General features: G+C 35.8%; 1 long non-coding RNA gene across 1 annotated transcript; it reads left to right on the top strand.

Moving 5' to 3' along the window:
* Positions 1-2,409: 2,409 nt before the first annotated feature.
* On the top strand, positions 2,410-3,212 carry LOC149667318 (uncharacterized). Its single transcript, XR_016368193.1, has 3 exons — positions 2,410-2,811; positions 2,866-2,932; positions 3,004-3,212. It is a non-coding gene; the product is annotated as an uncharacterized LOC149667318 (long non-coding RNA).
* Positions 3,213-6,410: the final 3,198 nt, after the last annotated feature.

The raw sequence follows: 6,410 nt of genomic DNA, 5'->3' as shown, positions 1-6,410 counted from the left end.
TGGCGGTAATCTAGCTTATTTACCAGTCGTCGGTAATCTAGCTTAATTACCTGCCGTCGGTAATCTAGCTTAATTGCCTGCCGTCGGTAATCTAGCTTAATTACCAGTCGCCGGTAATCTAGCTTAATTACCAGTCGCCGGTAATCTAGCTTAATTACCAGTCGCCGGTAATCTAGCTTAATCACCAGTTGTCGGTAATTTAACATAATTACCAGTCGTCGGTAATTTAGCATAATTACCAGTCGTCGGTAATTTAGCATAATTACCAGTCGTCGGTAATTTAGCATAATTACCAGTCGTCTCTAATCTAGCTTAATTACAAGTCGTCGGTAATCTAGCATAATTACCAGTCGTCGGTAATCTAGCTTAGTTACCAGTCGGCGGTAATCTAGCTTATTTACCAGTCGGCGGTAATCTAGCTTATTTACCAGTCGGCGGTAATCTAGCTTATTTACCAGTCGGCGGTAATCTAGCTTATTTACTAGTCGTTGGTTATGTCGCTTACTTACCAGTCGTTGGATATGTAGCTTATTTACCAGTCGTTGGTAATGTAGCTTAATTACCAGTCGTTGGTAATCCGGCTAAATTACCATTCGTCAGAAATCTAGAAGTTTAATTACCTTTAATTGGTAATCTTGATTAATTACCCTTACTTAGTAATCTGGATTTTTTACCTTTACTTAGTAATCTAGATTAATTACCCTTACTTTGTAATTAATTGGTTATCCAGTTTAATAACCTATAATTATCTTTAATAGATAATCTAGTTTAATCATCTTTAAAAGGTAATCAAGTTTAATAATCTCTTGTAGGGAATCCAGTTTAATTAGCTTTAATCTAAGCAGGGAAAAGTTAAAATGTCCATTAAGCTAGCTATTTGTTCTAAGAATTTGACTATAAAACCGGTAAAACGACCAAACTCCAAGAGTGGCTACATACACTACATAACTCATGCTAAAAAGTCGCAGGTTCCATAGTTTCAGGGTAAACCACGTAAGTCGGAGCATGTAATTAAAACTATGAAAAACCGTACTTAAACTTATTTTTTCTCAATGAAAAAAAATTGGCCCCAACTATGGATATGGGGCTTTCATTTAAGACCATTTTCAAGTCTATCCAACTTATAGTTATTTTTGTAAGGGTATGGACAAAATTTGTAACTTCGGAAAATTTCCCATGTTATTTCTATGGGAAAATATTCAGTTTTTCGTCAAAATCTGTGATTAATTTTATGGAAATGAAAACCACCCTTAGCAACTTTATTTTTTATAAAATAAACTAATAAATGGATCTCTTTGAAATTTTAACCATATATTGAGGGCCCGAATTGTAGTTCTGTGGAATTTTTTCAAAACAGTTAATACAACGCCAAAAAAACTACATCCAAGCAAAAAACCCTCCTTATACATTAAGAGCAGTATGAAGTCTTATTTAAGAGAGCTACCGCTGTCATAGAATAAGGCGCACTGTAAATTTTGGCAGAACTTCTCGCTTTTGTAATAGTATTTATCGTCACTCGTGGATATTTTTCGCGCCAAAATGTACCTAGGTGGGCTAGGAGGATAGGGATGAAGGAGTCTTCGACTGCCCGTTTTCCCATTGAAACGCGCTTACAGATTATCGTCCGTTCTGGGAGATTCTTAGCCGCGCACCTTGTTCCGCGCTCATCGTCATCGGGCGTCGTCTGTTCGTTTGTTTTAATTTTTGTTAAAGGGAGGGTGAAGTGGAAAATCAAGTGATTTTTTATCGATTCTTCGTCTAATTATAAGACCAGCCTGCATAGTGAAACATTCAGGAAATACTTCCGAATGATTTTAAAACTCAAATTAGATTCCGATTTTAAGAATAATTTGAAGTATCCCCCTCCGACCAGTCGCGTAACGTCCTGCCTTTTTGTTAACAAAATTCTCGTGGCACACTCCATGTCTCGCGCCACGATTGTCACGTCGCGCGCAAATTTTATCAAATCTCGCGAAAAATTTCATTCGACACGGAGAGTGCCACGAGAATTTTATTAATAAAAAGGCAGGACGTTACGCGATTGGTCGGAGGGGGATACTTCTAATTATTCTTAAAATCGGAACCTAATTTGAATTTTAAAATCATTCGGAGATAATTCCTTAATGTTTCACTGTGCAGACTGGTCATATAATTAGAAGAAGAATCGATATAAAATCACTTGATTTTCCACTTCACCCTCCCTTTAAAGGCGCTGCATTTTTTAGTGCTTTAACGGAACATTTATCATTATTTTATTTTTTATTAATAGTAAATTATGGTTCTTAGATAAAATGAAGTAAAGGTATCGGTTTTTTACTCTTTCCCAACACCAAAAACTCGACTAGATAAGTGTTTAAGGTGGATTAAAGCCTGTGCGAGGGTCGAATTAACGCCCGATAAAATTAAAAATATCTCTACATGTGCAGTGAACACGAAATATAGGCGGCGTTGCTTCAAAGGCCTAAGCTAGCATGAAAAACCCGCTATTTTTGAATTGGATTTGCGTGGTCACGTGATGCGCGTAACCAATGTAACTAGGTGCGCCTGCAAGAATCTCCCATCTGAGAGGCCGAAACCAGCTCTAAGAACGGGCAGTCGAAGACTCCTTCACCCCTATATCCTCCTAGGTTTCTGTTTGCGGTGAGAAAGTGGCCTTGCAAGGTCTCGTGTAGAACACATACGTGTCTTATAAAAAATTTTTGAGATTTACAGAAATAAAGTTAAACGAAGTACGTTTTGAAAACCGCTTTAAATTAAATAATGTGCGCTTCTTTTTCGGATGATGACGAGGGTTCAGCTTGGTTAGGAAAGGTAATAAAGTATATTACTTTATATGCTTTTGAGCTTATTACGCGAAATCTTTAGAAAGAAAATTCCAAAATGAGGAAACTATTGGACAAATTTGAGACCTTGCACAACAACGAATTTAGGGGTACTATTTTTTTACTCTTTGCAATTTCACCTATTAAAAAAAGTGTAATCAACATATGTATGCTCTTATAGAGCATAGAATTACAGTTTCTCGGTTAAATGATCAAATTCGGAATCTCAAACGGGAAAACCGTGAAAAAGAAGAAAAAATTAAACGCGATAACATTTCTATTGAAGGTACGAACGTAGATATTTTAATTTTACGTTGTTAATTGATCGCTAAATTCATAGCTTACTAGAAAACTATACAAGAACTTCAAGAAGAATTAAATAACGTCCGAAAAGACTTAGATTCAACAAGATTCAACAAGAAATAATATTAAACGAAGAAAGTTAAGGTACAATTTGAAACCATAATTATTTTGATCTCTTATACAGGTGTTTGTGTTTAATTACCTCTAATTCGAACATTAGCTGTGTTACAACTCAGACGGAAAGGAATGGAGAGAAGAAAAAACCTTCTATTAATTCACAAACTCAAATTAAAACTGCTGAGCCTAGGAATCTTGAGGTTTTGAACACATATTCCAGCCCGATATTCGATAGTCAGTATAGTATTAGATGCCAGATTGACAGTCTGGATGGGGGGCTCACAATTTCTACACCTGCGGCCGTATTCTGCAGAAATGTTAAGCTCCTCCTTCTGCCCTTGGCTCGCTGGTTGGACCGTCAACCATTGCCCTTGGCCTTTTAATTGGCTACGTGTATTGATGACGTTCCATGCCTTGGCTCAGTGATTGGAGGTTCAACCGGCAAAAATAAGCCTTTGAATTCAGTTAAGTTTGAGTTTCAAGTTGAACGAAATTTCGGTGTAAGGTCAGTGTGCAGTGTAAATTTGTCGCCAAAGGTCAGTGCTCCAACCTTTCACCCGAAACGTTTAAGCAATTGACGCCACCTATCATATGAACTGAATAGTAATTTCGTGCCGTCTGCTCTTTTTTTAATTTTAAATGACGTCGACGTATTTGAGACAGCCGCTTGTTAAGGTAACATCGTTTAACGTGGAGTAAGTTATATATTTTCACGTATTTGTATAAAAAATTAAAAACCAATTGTAATCGTCGAATTAAGTATTAAACGTCAAATCTTTCCCTGTTTCCATGTTGTTGCTTTGATAACATCGAACCACAACTACCTAAGCGTAATGAAGGCATAACGTGCAGGGCACACAGATTTTTGTGTCAGTAGTTTTATTGGTAATGGTGAAACAGTAATTTTTTAATTCCTGTGTAATTTATCTTCAACTTTTAAAGTTGTAATTACATGTATATTTATATGTTCTAACATTGGTAAGATTTGCTTGTAGTTATTGTATTGAATTATACATAGTAATGAAACATGTTTAAAAAACTGAAAACGGCGCCGCATTCCCTCTATGATTTGAAGGTTGTACCCTTGTTGGTCATCAGTGACTTAGGTAAAAGAGGACAAAGATGTGATAACATATAACAAAGCAGGTAAAGAGAACCCTTTCACGAGGTGACAATGAAAGGCATTCCACTTGTTATAGAAGAACGTGAAGCTCTGCGTATTGCAAATTTGGTAAGTTCTCGTAATGTATTAACCATGTTATTAAGATTATTTTTTGTTGCAGGTGCAAGCTTCTTGAATAGCCTTCCTCCAGTTTTTGCTGAAGATTCCTCAAAGAGCCTTCTGCATTCCATGAACATGGTGTTTATCCACTTGCCACTGAAGAACACAGAAATGGTCATAAGAATGGTTTCTATTCAATGTAGGGTATAATAGTCCACCTTCTGAAAATTTCATTTGGACATTTTTTTGAGATAGAGGGTTGTTGCAAATTCAGTTAACCATTAAGAGTTACTGCGGTGTCCTTTTTAATTTTATTCTTCTTCAACATTTCATTGTTCTTTTTTCCATCATTCCTTGCTATTTTTTCAGCATGCATGGCCGTCCTTTATTGGTTCATTTATAAATGGGCTAAACTTTCTTATAGCTTAGTCGCTGCCTAGTAAGAAAAGCAAGAAACGCTCATAGCTTCCGCAAATGCATGTTTGGATGCCCTACTCATGTTTGCGTCTGTTTGGCAAATAATGACTGAAAATGAAAGGTCTAGGAATGAATACGAAAAGCTAAGGTTTGAAAATTAAAGGTTTAGACTGGAAACCGAGAGTATTCAAGCCAACATCATGACCGAAGTGAAAAATTGCAACCTGAAAATAATGACTAGTTTTGATTTTTGAAGACATGCTCAAGCGAAGCATGTTCTACTTTACTGTAGATAATTTTCTAAATGCCATGATAGGTTGTTTGAATAACGTCTTCCTGTATTTCGATTATTTTCAATGCTCAATTTGGCATGCACTTTCTTCATGACGGCATGAATTCTCTGATTATTGTATTCTCCCTTGTGATTTTAAAGTACTCATCGTTGATATTCTATTATTTCATTTTCTCCAAAGTTTCTTTAATATCCAATTTGACACGTACTTTTTTTCATTCTCTCATTATAAATAGTTATTTTTTCGCGTTTAATCCATTTAATTTATTTGCGTGCATTTTATGATTTATTTCTCGCATACGTGTTAGTTTACTGTTAACTTATATTGTAATTTAGTAGACGCGTCATTTAATAAGCCAATTAAATTTATTGCATGGGTTATATGCATGCATTGAATAATTTATTAGATAGACTTCATAACATTTTTTAAATTATTTGGATTTTTGTTATCATTGACTGTTATTAAAAGGGTCTGTGAGCCTGTGTGGATAGTGCTTGTCATCCTCATAGAGCTAAGTGGAGCCGGGGAGGGGTTTAAAAAAGAAGACAAAGTCTGTTAAAGTCTATAATGCTTTAAAACCGTTAATGGCACGTTTTTAATCTGTTCACATTAGAATTATGTTGATGATGTCTAGCCTTTACTCAAGATGACATTATTTATAACCAGCATGCCAGCACCCAATCAGTCCCGATACGCTCTCAAACCCAAAAATTCAGCAATTTATTTTCCACGTGTATTAAACTTTACATATTTCTGACTGTCAAGAGTTCATTGCCTTTTTCTGTTGCATGATTGCAATTTACATCCTCCGAAGTCTTCATGACCACATACCTATTTTAAATATAACTTAACTATTCTATTGTCAGAGCCAATAGTGGCTTGGACTGATGAAGACCCTCGGGTCGAAAGCTTTCCGCTTGTTATATTTATTAGAAACATTTTATTTCTAATAAAGTATTAAATCATTACCATGAGTTTTTCTTCGCAAAATTAGTCTTCCTCTATTATATTGTCCTTCATTAGACTTATTTCAGATTTGCCATATTCATATAAAGAGGAACAAAGGGGTGCTTATACCAATTGCTGCATACTGAAATGCTTACTTTTCAAGTAACTGTTCATTGGGAATGTGTAAATAGGGTTACTGGTTATGTTTTATAAGTTATGTAGACTTGCAGTTGTAAAGCGCTAAGCGGGTGATCCGCGACTTCCAGTGTTAGTTGAGAGGCTCAAATT

This window comes from Phalangium opilio, unplaced genomic scaffold (assembly GCF_054372755.1).
Source record: "Phalangium opilio isolate 3A_F unplaced genomic scaffold, DU_Popi_V2 ptg000059l_1, whole genome shotgun sequence".
Classification (NCBI taxonomy): domain Eukaryota; kingdom Metazoa; phylum Arthropoda; class Arachnida; order Opiliones; family Phalangiidae; genus Phalangium; species Phalangium opilio.
The sequence above is the reverse complement of the archived record's forward strand: the minus strand, read 5'-3'. Positions and strand labels throughout refer to the sequence as shown.